The 14,430-nt window shown below is 45.8% G+C and overlaps 1 non-coding gene across 1 annotated transcript; it reads left to right on the top strand.

Annotated features, from left to right (window-relative positions):
• Positions 1–825: 825 nt before the first annotated feature.
• LOC123414416 lies at positions 826–919 on the top strand. Its single transcript, XR_006614386.1, has one exon. It is a non-coding gene; the product is annotated as a small nucleolar RNA snR60/Z15/Z230/Z193/J17 (small nucleolar RNA).
• Positions 920–14,430: the final 13,511 nt, after the last annotated feature.

The raw sequence follows: 14,430 nt of genomic DNA, 5'->3' as shown, positions 1-14,430 counted from the left end.
CAAGGAAGAACTCCTTGATCTTGTGCCAGAGGGCATAGGTGGTGGTGGCGCCGACGACGTGATCGCACATCGTGTCGGAGAGGGTGGCATAGATCCATAGGACCATGTGGGCATCCAGCTCGAGGTAGGCGGCGGTGGCGTTGGCAGGGGGAGGCTGCTCAATGAGGTACGAGACGCCATATCGAAGGAGAACCATGAGGAAGAAGGTTTTCCATTTGTGATAGTTGTGATCGGCGGGATTGAGGAGAAACTTGATGTGGTTGGTGATGTGGTCACTGAAGATCGGGAGGCGCGGGGCGGGAGGGGAGAAGGCAGGTGCGTCGGAGGAGAAGAGCGGGGCGAACTGGGAGTAGGAGGCGGCGGGGAGACCATCGGCAGTTGAAGGAGATGTGCCGAAGACGAACGTCGTCGGCATGGAGGCAGCGGAGGATGGGGTTGTCATGGCCGCAGTAGCCTCCGCAGGGGAGGAGGACGAGCTCGAGGTGGCAGAGCCAGCGGCGACAGAGGAGGCAGGTGAGGCCATGGGGTACCTAGAGTCTGATACCAAGTTAGATTGGATAATTTCCCTTGATGATTGAACTGTTACAAGATGTACAATATATATGGCCAAAGCCCCCTACAATTGTGGCACGCGGGCCACTATCTCTAAGATCCTACAAAGTAGGAATGACTACGTTACATAATACAGGAGTGGAATATGTACACGCTAACATGATTAATCTTATGAGAAGCTTATGCAACGTCTGGGGATGAATAAGAAAAGGAAAAAAATGTTGTCTTCTAAAAGGAAACATTTTTTTATTTTCTATTTTAATTTTGTTCTTGTAATGCCAGATGATGATTACAAGTGCATAGTTCAGATGATCAAACCATGATTACTTGAACAAATAGTCTTTTGCTCCTATAGCTGACGGCAATTACAACAACTTTTGATCCAACTATTCGTATGTAGTCTCATGTTCATTTTTGTTCGACCATTACACTTATTATTCTAATATTCCTAGTCACATTCTTATTCCTGGGGATGGCATATGTCCGCTCTGTGGGACGGAGGAAGACTCGAATCACATCTTTTTCTCTTGCGTATCCATGAAATTCCTCTAGAGTTGTTTTCGCAAAGTGGTCGGCGGATATTGGTCTGACAACAATTTCCCCGACCTCTTCGCCGAACTCTAGGCTTTGCCTCCAAATCTCCGCCGCACTCGGTGACTGACTATTGGGGTGCTTGTCTGTATACTATGGACGGTTTGGAATAAGCTTGTGATTCAAAGTTTACCTCCGCGACATGCTACTGACGCGGTCTTCTAAATGTGTGGCTTTATGCAGCTTTGGCGGCCGCTTAGCCATCCGCGAGACCATGATGCCGTCAACAACATCATTGCCCATCTTCGGGCGTTGGCTCCCCGCTTGGCGCCGCCGCCCCCGCCTCCACCACCTATGTAAAAAGTTTATGCAGCTTGTTCGGCGCCGCTATATTTTTCTGTTTCTTTGGGCTTGTTAAGTTGTGCCCTCAGCAGAACCTGCATACCTTGTGTTTGTGCTACTTGCGTGCGCCGTGCGTGTGTGTGTATGTGTGTTTGTCTTGTGGTTATTGTTGGACATTATGCTTTGGTGGTTTGTTTCTTTACCTACTAATAAAGCAAATAGTGCTTCTTCCGTACGTCATCCAAATTGCCCGAAAGTAGTTCTTAACTTATGATGCGTACCTGGGATCATGTTTATTTACTACCAAGATGAATTCCACCAAAGATTGCATGTTGTTGTTATCCTTCTCTTTCATTAATCGTATCATGGGCTGTTTGCGAGTACAATCAAAAGTGCTCATTGGCTTGCCACTGGTTATTTCATTGACGTATGAGAGAACAGGAATTGGTGAAGAGTAACTCGGACGTTCTTGCGAGTTAGGACGCTTCCCAGTCAGAATGCCTGTAGGTTAAGGCTGATGGCATGCGTTCACGGTTTCGACCAATAATTCCGCTATTGGTCCAGTTTGGTGTGTTGGCCCTCAAGGCCCTATATATGTAAGACTTGACCGATAAGGTCATTTATTGTACCAAACGATATGTATGGATGTAAGACTCTTATTATTCAGTATCTATGTGTTCGGTGAGCATTGATCTCTGGGATCACTGAGCACGTTCATTCGGCGATCTCGACTCGTAAGTCGGGGTCCCCACAACCATTAAGGCTAGTATTCTTGAATTCTGTCCCATTCTCACTCGTGATGTGTTTGATTTTGACGCTGAAGTTCTTCGAGGCCCTTGAGTAAAATCGTTTGAAGACTTCCTGCACTTCAGTTTTATACAAAATGATATGCACTCAAGTATATCGAGAATAATCATAAAGGATGACAAAGTCATATAGAGATACTGCATGGGTTAGACTAGCATAATGAGTAGGTCCAACAAGATCCATGCGAAGAAATTCAAATGGACGAGTAGTAGTCATGATAGTCTTCGAGGGGTGTTTGGATCTGGTCATCTTTCCAGACTCACAAGCCCCGCGAAGATGGTCCTTGATGAATTTGACAGTTTCGATGCAAATGACATGTTTCTTCTTCACTACTGTGTGCAAATTCCTCATGCCTGCATGACCAAGTCGTCGATGCCATAGCCAGCTTTCTGAGGTTTTTGCTAGAAGACATGTGGAGGGCAGAGGACCTATAGAGAAGTCAACAATATACAAGTCTCCTCTCCTAAAGCCTTCGAAGACTTTGGATTTGTCAGAATCCATGATGACTACACATCTATATTTTCCAAAGATGACAATCATATCAAGATCACAAAGCATTGAGACTGACATGACGTTAAACACAAGGGATTTGACAAGCATGACTTTGTCCATGTGCCGATCCTTAGAGATAGCCACTTTGTCAAGTCCTAATACCTTGCTTTTACCTTTGTCAGCGTAGGTGATATGCTTCAGTGGTGATGGAGTCAGTGGGATATCCATCAATAAGCTTTTATCACCAGTCATGTGATTTGTGCATCCACTGTCAAGAACCCATTCTGTGTTCTTGGGTTGATCAGCCTACAGATGAATTAGTACTGCTTACTGATACGTCTCCAACGTATCTATAATTTTTAATGGTTCCATGCTATTATCTTTTCAACTTTGGATGTTTTGCATGCATTTTATATATTTTTTGGGACTAACCTATTAACTCAGTGCCAAGTGCCACTTCCTGTTTTTTCCGTGTTTTTGACCCTTTTTAGAGGAGAATATTATGTTGGGTAACGTTGCATAAATTCAAAATTTTCCTACGTATGTTCAGATCTTCCTATGGAGAGACCAGCAACGAGAGAGGGGTAAGAGCATCTTCATACCTTTGAAGATCGCTAAGCGGAAGCATTGCTAGAACGCGGTTGATGGAGTAGTACTCGCGGCGATTCCGATCTAGTGCCGAACAACGGCACCTCCGCGTTCAACACACGTGCAGCCCGGTGACGTCTCCCGCACCTTGATCCAGCAAGGAGGAGGGAGAGGTTGGGGAAGAAGTCCAGCAACACGACGGCGTGGTGTCGGTGGAGAGACGAGGTCTCCCGGCAGGGCTTCACCAAGCGCCGGCAGAGAGGAGGAGGGAGAGGAGCAGGGCTGCGCCGAGAGAGAGATGAAACTGTTGGAAATATGCCCTAGAGGCAATAATAAATTAGTTATTATTATATTTCTTAGTTCATGATAATTGTTTATTATCCATGCTATAATTGTATTGATTGGAAACACAATACTTGTGTGGATACATAGACAAAACACTGTCCCTAGTAAGCCTCTAGTTGACTAGCTCGTTGATCAAAGATGGTCAAGGTTTCCTGGCCATAGGCAAGTGTTGTCACTTGATAACGGGATCACATCATTAGGAGAATCATGTGATGGACTAGACCCAAACTAATAGACGTAGCATGTTGATCGTGTCATTTTGTTGCTACTGTTTTCTGCGTGTCAAGTATTTGTTCCTATGACCATGAGATCATATAACTCACGGACACCGGAGGAATGCTTTGTGTGTATCAAACGTCGCAACGTAACTGGGTGACTATAAAGATGCTCTACAGGTATCTCCGAAGGTGTTCGTTGAGTTAGTATGGATCAAGACTGGGATTTGTCACTCCGTGTGACGGAGAGGTATCTCGGGGCCCACTCGGTAATACAACATCACACACAAGCCTTGCAAGCAATGTAACTTAGTGTAAGTTGGGGGATCTTGTATTACGGAACGAGTAAAGAGACTTGCCGGTAAACGAGGTTGAAATAGGTATGCGGATGCTGACGATCGAATCTCGGGCAAGTAACATACCGAAGGACAAAGGGAATGACATACGGGATTATACGAATCCTTGGCACTGAGGTTCAAACGATAAGATCTTCGTAGAATATGTAGGATCCAATATGGGCATCCAGGTCCCGCTATTGGATATTGACCGAGGAGTCTCTCGGGTCATGTCTACATAGTTCTCGAACCCGCAGGGTCTGCACACTTAAGGTTCGACGTTGTTTTATGCGTATTTGAGTTATATGGTTGGTTACCGAATGTTGTTCGGAGTCCCGGATGAGATCACGGACGTCACGAGGGTTTCCGGAATAGTCCGGAAACGAAGATTGATATATAGGATGACCTCATTTGATTACCGGAAGGTTTTCGGAGTTACCGGGAATGTACCGGGAATGACGAATGGGTTCCGGGGGTTCACCGGAGGGGGGCAACCCACTCCGGGGAAGCCCATAGGTATTTGGGGGGGGGTCACACCAGCCCTTAGTGGGCTGGTGGGACAGCCCACCAAATCCTATGCGCCAAGAAAGAAAATATCAAAGGAAAGAAAAAAAAAGGGGAAAGGTGGGAAGGGGGAAGGACTCCCTCCCACCAAACCAAGTAGGACTCGGTTTGGGGGGGGGGGAGAGTCCTCCCCCCTGGCTCGGCCGACCCCTTGGGGTTCCCTTGGACCCCAAGGCAAGGTCCCCCTCCCTCCTCCTATATATATGGGGCTTTTAGGGCAGATTTGAGACGACTTTCTCACAGCTGCCCGACCACATACCTCCATAGTTTTTCCTCTAGATCGTGTTTCTGCGGAGCTCGGGCGGAGCCCTGCTGAGACAAGATCATCACCAACCTCCGGAGCGCCGTCACGCTGCCGGAGAACTCTTTTACCTCTCCGTCTCTCTTGCTGGATCAAGAAGGCCGAGATCATCGTCGAGCTGTACGTGTGCTGAACGCGGAGGTGCCGTCCGTTCGGTACTAGATCGTGGGACTGATCGCGGGATTGTTCGCGGGGCGGATCGAGGGACGTGAGGACGTTCCATTACATCAACCGCGATCTCTAATCGCTTCTGCTGTACGATCTACAAGGGTACGTAGATCACTCATCCCCTCTCGTAGATGGACATCATCATGATAGGTCTTCGTGCGCGTAGGAAAATTTTTGTTTCCCATGCGACGTTCCCCAACAGTGGCATCATGAGCTAGGTTCATGCGTAGATGTCTTCTCGAGTAGAACACAAAAGGTTTTGTGGGCGGTGATGTGCGTTTTGCTGCCCTCCTTAGTCTTTTCTTGATTCCGCGGTATTGTTGGATTGAAGCGGCTTGGACCGACATTACTCGTACGCTTACGAGAGACTGGTTTCATCGTTACGAGTAACCCCCTTTGCTCAAAGATGACTGGCAAGTGACGGTTTCTCCAACTTTAGTTGAATCGGATTTGACCGAGGAGGTCCTTGGATGAGGTTAAATAGCAATTCATATATCTCCGTTGTGGTGTTTGCGTAAGTAAGATGCGATCCTACTAGATACCCTTGGTCACCACGTAAAACATGCAACAACAAAATTAGAGGACGTCTAACTTGTTTTTGCAGGGTATGATTGTGATGTGATATGGCCAATGATGTGATGTGATATATTGGATGTATGAGATGATCATGTTGTAATAGAAATATCGACTTGCACGTCGATGGTACGGCAACCGGCAGGAGCCATAGGGTTGTCTTTATACTAACATATGTGCTTGCAGATGCGTTTACTATTTTGCTAGGATGTAGCTTTAGTAGTAATAGCATAAGTAGCACGACAACCCCGATGGCAACACGTTGATGGATGATCATGGTGTGGCGCCGGTGACAAGAAGATCGTGCCGGTGCTTTGGTGATGGAGATCAAGAAGCACGTGATGATGGCCATATCATGTCACTTATGAATTGCATGTGATGTTAATCCTTTTATGCACCTTATTTTGCTTAGAACGACGGTAGCATTATGAGGTGATCTCTCACTAAAATTTCAAGACGAAATTGTGTTCTCCCCGACTGTGCACCGTTGCGACAGTTCTTCGTTTCGAGACACCACGTGATGATCGGGTGTGATAGACTCAACGTTCACATACAACGGGTGCAAAACAGTTGCACACGCGGAACACTCGGGTTAAGCTTGACGAGCCTAGCATGTGCAGACATGGCCTCGGAACACATGAGACCGAAAGGTCGAGCATGAATCGTATAATTGATATGATTAGCATAGGGATGCTTACCACTGAAACTATTCTCGACTCACGTGATGATCGGACTTGAGATAGCGGATTTGGATCATGTACCACTCAAATGACTAGAGAGATGTACTTTTTGAGTGGGAGTTCTTAAGTAATATGATTAATTGAACTAATTGTCATGAACATAGTCTAATGGTCTTTGCGAATTACGATGTAGCTTGCGCTATAGCTCTACTGTTTTTATATGTTCCTAGAGAAAATTTGGTTGAAAATTGATAGTAGCAACCTTTGCAGACTGAGTCTGTAAAACCGAGGATTGTCCTCGTTGCTACGCAGAAGGCTTATGTCCTTAATGCACCACTCGGTGTGCTGCACCTCGAGCGTCGTCTGTGGATGCTATGAACATCCGACATACACGTAACTGATGACTACACGATAGTTCAGTGCAAGATACTTGATGGCTTAGAAGCAAGGCGCCGAAAACGTTGTAAAACGTCACGGAACATAAGTGATGTTCCGAAGAGATGAAATTGTGATTTCATGCTTGTGCCCTTGTTAAGAGGTTCGAGACCTCCAAACAAGATTCTTTGTCCACAAAGTAAAGGAGAAAAGCTCAATCGTTGAGCATGTGCTCAGATTGTCTGAGTACGACAATCGCTTGAATCAAGTGGGAGTTAATCTTCCAGATGAGATAGTGATGGTTCTCCAAAGTCACTGCCACCAAGCTATGAGAGCTTCGTGATGAACTATAACATATCAAGGATAGATACTATGATCTTTTGAGTGATTCGCGATGTTTGACACTGCGAAAGTAGAAATCAAGAAGGAGCATCAATAGTTGATGGTTAGTAAAACCACTAAGTTTCAAGAAAGGCAAGGGCTAGAAGGGATACTTCGTGAAACAGCAAAACAGTTGCTGCACTAATGAAGAGACCCAAGATTAAACCCAAACCCGAGACTAAGTGCTTCTGTAATAAGGGGAACAGTCACTGAGGCGGAGCAACTCTAGATACTTGGTGGATAAGAAGGCTGGCAAAAGTCGAGAGAAGTATATATGTGATATACATAATGTTGATGTGTACTTTACTAGTACTCCTGGTAGCACGAGGGTATTAGATACCGGTTCGGTTGCTAAGTGATTAGTAACGCGAAATGAAAGCTACGGCATAAACGGAGACTAGCTAAAGGCGAGGTGACGATATGTGTTGGAAGTGTTTCCAAGGTTGATATAATCAAACGTCGCACGCTCCCTCTACCATCGGGATTGGTGTTGAACCTAAATAATTGTTATTTGGTGTTTGCGTTAAGCGTGAACATGATTGGATCGTGTTTATTGCAATACGATTATTCATTCAAAGAGAATAATGGTTACTCTATTTGCTTGAATAATCACCTTCAATGGTTTATTGAATCTCGATTGTAGTGTTACACATTGGTGCCAAAAGATACGAGTTAATAATGATAGTACCACTTACTTGTGGCACTGCCGCTTGAGTCATGTTAGTATAAATTGCATGAAGAGGCTCCATGCTGATGGATCTTTGTACTCACCTGATTTCGAATCACTAGTGACATGCAAATCATGCCACATGAGCAAGGCCTTGTTTTCATTGAGATGAAATAAGATAGTAACTTGTTGGAAGTAATACATTTGATGTATGCAGTCCAATGGGTGCTAAGGCACGCAGTGGATATCATTATGTTCTTACTTCACTGACGATTTGAGTAGATACTAGAGTATTTACTTAATGAATCACAAGTCTGAAATATTGAAAAGTTCAATTCTGTTTCAGAGTGAAGTTCGTCGTAACAAGAGGATAAATTGTCTACGATATGATCATAGAAATGAATATCTGAGTTACGAGTTTTGGTACGCAGTTAAGACAATGTGGAAGTTATTTCGCAGTTCATGCCACCTGGAACATCATAGTGTGATGATGTGTCTGAACATCATAGCCACGCACTATTTGGTATGATGCATACCATGATGTCTCTTATCGAATTACCACTATCGTTTATGGGTTATGCATTAGAGACAACCGCACTCACTTTAAATAAGGCACCGGTTATTTCCGTTGAGATGACACAGTATAGACTGAGGTTTAGAGAAATCTAAACTGTCGTTTCTTGAAAGTTTGGGGTTTCGACACTTATGTGAAAAAGTTTCAGTCTGATAAGCTCGAACCCAAAGCGGATAAATGCATCTTCATAGGGTATCCAAAACAGTTGGGTACATCTCCTATCTCAGATCCGAAAGCAAAGTGTTTGTTTCTAGAAACAGATCCTTTCTCGAGGAAAGGTTTCTCTCGAAAGAATTGAGTGGGAGGGTAGTAGAACTTGATGAGGTTATTGAACCATCACTTCAACCAGTGTGTAGCAGGGCACAGGAAGTTGTTCCTGTGGCGCCTACACCAATTGAAGTGGGAGCTGATGATGGTGATCATTGAGCTTCGAATCAAGTTACTACAAACCTCGTAGGTCAACAAGGTCGCGTACTACTGCGGAGTGGTACGGTAACCCTGTCTTGGAGGTCATGTTGTTGAGCAACAGTGAACCTACGAGTTATGGAGAAAGCGATGGTGGGCCCAGATTCCGACAAATGGCTGGAAGCCATGAAATCCGAGAGAGGATCCATGTATGAAACAAAGTGTAGACTTTGAAAGAACTACTTGATGGTCATAGGACTATTGAGTAAAGATGGATCTTTAAAGGAAAACAGACGATGATGGTGAAAAGTCACTATTAAGAAAAGTTCGACTTGTCGCAAAGATGTTTTCGACAAGATCAAACAGTTGACTATGATGAGACTTTCTCACTCGTAGCGATGCTAAAGGTCTGTTAGAATTATGTTAGTAGTTGTTGCATTATTTATGAAATATTGCACGTAGGATGTCAAAACATTGTTTCCTCGACGGTTTCCTTAAGCAAACATTGTATGTGATACAACCAGGAGGTTTTGTCGATCCTAAAGATACTAGCAAGTATGCAAGCTCCAGCGATCCTTCAATGGACTAGTGCAAGCATCTCGGAGTTGGAATATATATACTTTGATGAGATGATCAAAGATTTTGGGTTTATACAAGGTTTATGAGAGACTTGTATTTCCAAAGAAGTGAGTGGGAGCACTATAGAATTTCTGATAGGTATATGTGGATTGACATATTGTGGATCAGAAGTAATGTAGAATTTCTGTAAAGCATACAAGGTTGTTTGAAAGGAGTTTTTCAAAGGAATGCCCGGATTGCGCTACTTGAACGTTGAGCATCAAAGATCTATGGAGATAGATCGAAAGCGCTTAATAGAAGTTTCAACAAGATGCATGCCTTGACAAGTTTTTGAAGGAGTTCAAAATAGATCAGCGAAGAAAGAGTTCTTGGTTACGTTGTGAGGTGTGAAGTTGAGTAAGACTCAAAACCCGACCACGGCAGGATAAAGAGAATAGACGAAGGTCGTCTTCTATGCCTTAGCCGTAGAATCTAAAGTATGCCATGCTGTGTACCGCACCTGAAGTGTGCCTTGACTGAAAGTCTGTTGAGAGGTACAGAGAGTGATCCATGATTGAATCACTAGCATCGGTCAAAATTTATCCTTGGTAACAAATTTTTCTCGATTATGGAGGTGGTTAAAGAGTTCGTCGTAAAGGGTTACGCCGATGCAAGCTTTGACACTAATCCGAATAACTATGGGTAGTGAAACGGATTCATACAGTAGAGTAGATATTTGGAGCATTTCCGAATAGCACGTAGTAGCAGCATCTATAAGATGACATAAAGATTTGTAAAGAACGCACGAATCTAAAAGTTTCAGAACCGTTGACTAAAACCTCTCTCACGAGCAAGACGTGATCATACCCCATAACTATATGGGTGTTGGATTCATTGGAATCACATGGTGATGTGAACTAGATTATTGACTCTAGTGCAAGTGGGAGACTGTTGGAAATATGCCCTAGAGGCAATAATAAATTAGTTATTATTATATTTCTTAGTTCATGATAATCGTTTATTATCCATGCTATAATTGTATTGATTGGAAACACAATACTTGTGTGGATACATAGACAAAACACTGTCCCTAGTAAGCCTCTAGTTGACTAGCTCGTTGATCAAAGATGGTCAAGGTTTCCTGGCCATAGGCAAGTGTTGTCACTTGATAACGGGATCACATCATTAGGAGAATCATGTGATGGACTAGACCCAAACTAATAGACGTAGCATGTTGATCGTGTCATTTTGTTGCTACTGTTTTCTGCGTGTCAAGTATTTGTTCCTATGACCATGAGATCATATAACTCACGGACACCGGAGGAATGCTTTGTGTGTATCAAACGTCGCAACGTAACTGGGTGACTATAAAGATGCTCTACAGGTATCTCCGAAGGTGTTCGTTGAGTTAGTATGGATCAAGACTGGGATTTGTCACTCCGTGTGACGGAGAGGTATCTCGGGGCCCACTCGGTAATACAACATCACACACAAGCCTTGCAAGCAATGTAACTTAGTGTAAGTTGCGGGATCTTGTATTACGGAACGAGTAAAGAGACTTGCCGGTAAACGAGGTTGAAATAGGTATGCGGATGCTGACGATCGAATCTCGGGCAAGTAACATACCGAAGGACAAAGGGAATGACATACGGGATTATACGAATCCTTGGCACTGAGGTTCAAACGATAAGATCTTCGTAGAATATGTAGGATCCAATATGGGCATCCAGGTCCCGCTATTGGATATTGACCGAGGAGTCTCTCGGGTCATGTCTACATAGTTCTCGAACCCGCAGGGTCTGCACACTTAAGGTTCGACGTTGTTTTATGCGTATTTGAGTTATATGGTTGGTTACCGAATGTTGTTCGGAGTCCCGGATGAGATCACGGACGTCACGAGGGTTTCCGGAATAGTCCGGAAACGAAGATTGATATATAGGATGACCTCATTTGATTACCGGAAGGTTTTCGGAGTTACCGGGAATGTACCGGGAATGACGAATGGGTTCCGGGGGTTCACCGGAGGGGGGCAACCCACTCCGGGGAAGCCCATAGGTATTTGGGGGGGGTCACACCAGCCCTTAGTGGGCTGGTGGGACAGCCCACCAAATCCTATGCGCCAAGAAAGAAAATATCAAAGGAAAGAAAAAAAAGGGGAAAGGTGGGAAGGGGGAAGGACTCCCTCCCACCAAACCAAGTAGGACTCGGTTTGGGGGGGGGGAGAGTCCTCCCCCCTGGCTCGGCCGACCCCTTGGGGTTCCCTTGGACCCCAAGGCAAGGTCCCCCTCCCTCCTCCTATATATATGGGGCTTTTAGGGCAGATTTGAGACGACTTTCTCACAGCTGCCCGACCACATACCTCCATAGTTTTTCCTCTAGATCGTGTTTCTGCGGAGCTCGGGCGGAGCCCTGCTGAGACAAGATCATCACCAACCTCCGGAGCGCCGTCACGCTGCCGGAGAACTCTTCTACCTCTCCGTCTCTCTTGCTGGATCAAGAAGGCCGAGATCATCGTCGAGCTGTACGTGTGCTGAACGCGGAGGTGCCGTCCGTTCGGTACTAGATCGTGGGACTGATCGCGAGATTGTTCGCGGGGCGGATCGAGGGACGTGAGGACGTTCCACTACATCAACCGCGATCTCTAATCGCTTCTGCTGTACAATCTACAAGGGTACGTAGATCACTCATCCCCTCTCGTAGATGGACATCATCATGATAGGTCTTCATGCGCGTAGGAAAATTTTTGTTTCCCATGCGACGTTCCCCAACAGAAACCGTGTGTCAAACAGCCCCGAACCCTCATCTATATATAGGGGGAGAGGGAGGGGGCGCAGCCCCTAGGGTTCCCACCCCCAAGGGGTGCGGCAGCCCCAGATGGGAGAGGGGGCGGCGGCCAGGGCAGGGAGGAGGGGTGGCGCACCCCTCTGGTGGGCCTTAGGCCCACCTATGCTAGGGTTCCCCCCTTCCCCCCTTTCTCTGGTGCGCATGGGCTGGGTGGGGGGTGCACCAGCCCACCTAGGGTCTGGTTCCCTTCCCCACTTAGCCCATCTAGCCTCCCGGGGTCGTTGCCCCCCTTCGGTGGTCCCCCGGGACCACCTCCGTTGGTCCCGGTACGTTACCGGTGACGCCCGAAACACTTCCGGTGTCCAAAACCATCCGTCCTATATATCAATCTTTACCTCTGGACCATTCCGGAGCTCCTCGTGACGTCCGGGATCTCATCCGGGACTCCGAACAACTTTCGGTAACCTCGTACAACAATTCCCTATAACCCTAGTGTCATCAAACCTTAAGTGTGTAGACCCTACGGCTTCAGGAGACAGGCAGACATGACCGAGACACCTCTCTGGCCAATAACCATCAGCGGGGTCTGGATACCCATGGTGGCTCCCACTTGCTCCATGATGATATCATCGGATGAACCACGATGTCATGGATTCAATCAATCCCGTATACGATTCCCTTTGTCTGTCGGTGTAGAACTTGCCCGAGATTCGATCGTCGGTATACCTATACCTTGTTCAATCTCGTTACCGGTAAGTCTCTTTACTCGTTCCATAGCACGTCATCGTGTGACTAACTCCTTAGTCACATTGAGCTCATGATGATGTTCTACCGAGTGGGACCAGAGATACCTCTCCGTCACACGGAGTGACAAATCCCGATCTCGATTCGTGCCAACCCAACAGACACTTTCGGAGGTACCCGTAGTGCACCTTTATAGTCACCCAGTTACGTTGTGACGTTTGATACACCTAAAGCACTCCTACGGTATCCGGGAGTTGCACAATCTCACGGTCGAAGGAAAAGATACTTGACATTAGAAAAGCATTAGCATACGAACAATACGATCTAGTGCTAGGCTTAGGATTGGGTCTTGTCCATCACATCATTCTCCCAATGATGTGATCCCGTTATCAATGACATCTAATGCCCATGATCAGGAAACCATGATCATCTATTCACTAACGAGCTAGACAACTAGAGGCTTGCTAGGGACACATTGTGATCTATTCATTCACACATGTATTACTGTTTCCTGTTAATACAATTATAGCATGAACGATAGACGATTATCATGAACAAGGAAATATGATAATAACTATTTTATTATTGCCTCTAGGGCATATTTCCAACAGTCTCCCACTTGCACTAGAGTCAATAATCTAGTTACATTGTGATGTATCGAACACCCATAGCATTATGGTGCTGATCATGTTTTGCTCGTGGAAGAGGTTTAGTCAACGGGTCTGCAATATTCAGATCCGTGTGTACTTTACAAATATCTATCACTCCACTCTGTACATGGTCCTGGATGGAGTTGTAGCGGCGCTTGATGTGCTTCGTCTTCCGGTGAAACCTGGGCTCCTTGGCTATGGCAATGGCTCTAGTGTTATCACAGAAGAGTGTCATAGGACCCGACGCGCTTGGAACCACTCCAAGGTCGGTGATGAGCTCCTTCATCCAAATTCCTTCATGAGCCGCTTCTGAAGCAGCTATATACTCCGCTTCACATGTAGATGCTGCCACGACTTCTTGCTTGCTGCTGCACCAGCTCACTGCCCCACCATTCAACACATATACGTATCCGGTCTGAGACTTAGAGTCATCCGGATCTGTGTCGAAGCTAGCGTCGACGTAACCCTTTACGACGAGCTCTTCGTCACCTCCATAAACGAGAAACATTTCCTTAGTCCTTTTCAGGTACTTAAGGATATTCTTGACCGTTGTCCAGTGTTCCGTGCCGGGATCACTTTGGTACCTCCCTACCAAACTTACGGCAAGGTTTATATCAGGTCTGGTACACAGCATGGCATACATTAGAGAGCCCACGGCTGAAGCGTAGGGGACATAACTCATCTTCTCTCTATCTGCTGCCGTGGTCGGCGACTGAGTCTTACTCAATCTCATACCTTGCAAAACTGGCAAGAACCCTTTCTTTGAGTTTTCCATATTGAACTTCTTCAATATCTTGTC

The sequence above is a fragment of the Hordeum vulgare genome, chromosome 7H (assembly GCF_904849725.1).
Source record: "Hordeum vulgare subsp. vulgare chromosome 7H, MorexV3_pseudomolecules_assembly, whole genome shotgun sequence".
Classification (NCBI taxonomy): Eukaryota; Viridiplantae; Streptophyta; class Magnoliopsida; order Poales; family Poaceae; genus Hordeum; species Hordeum vulgare.
The sequence above is the reverse complement of the archived record's forward strand: the minus strand, read 5'-3'. Positions and strand labels throughout refer to the sequence as shown.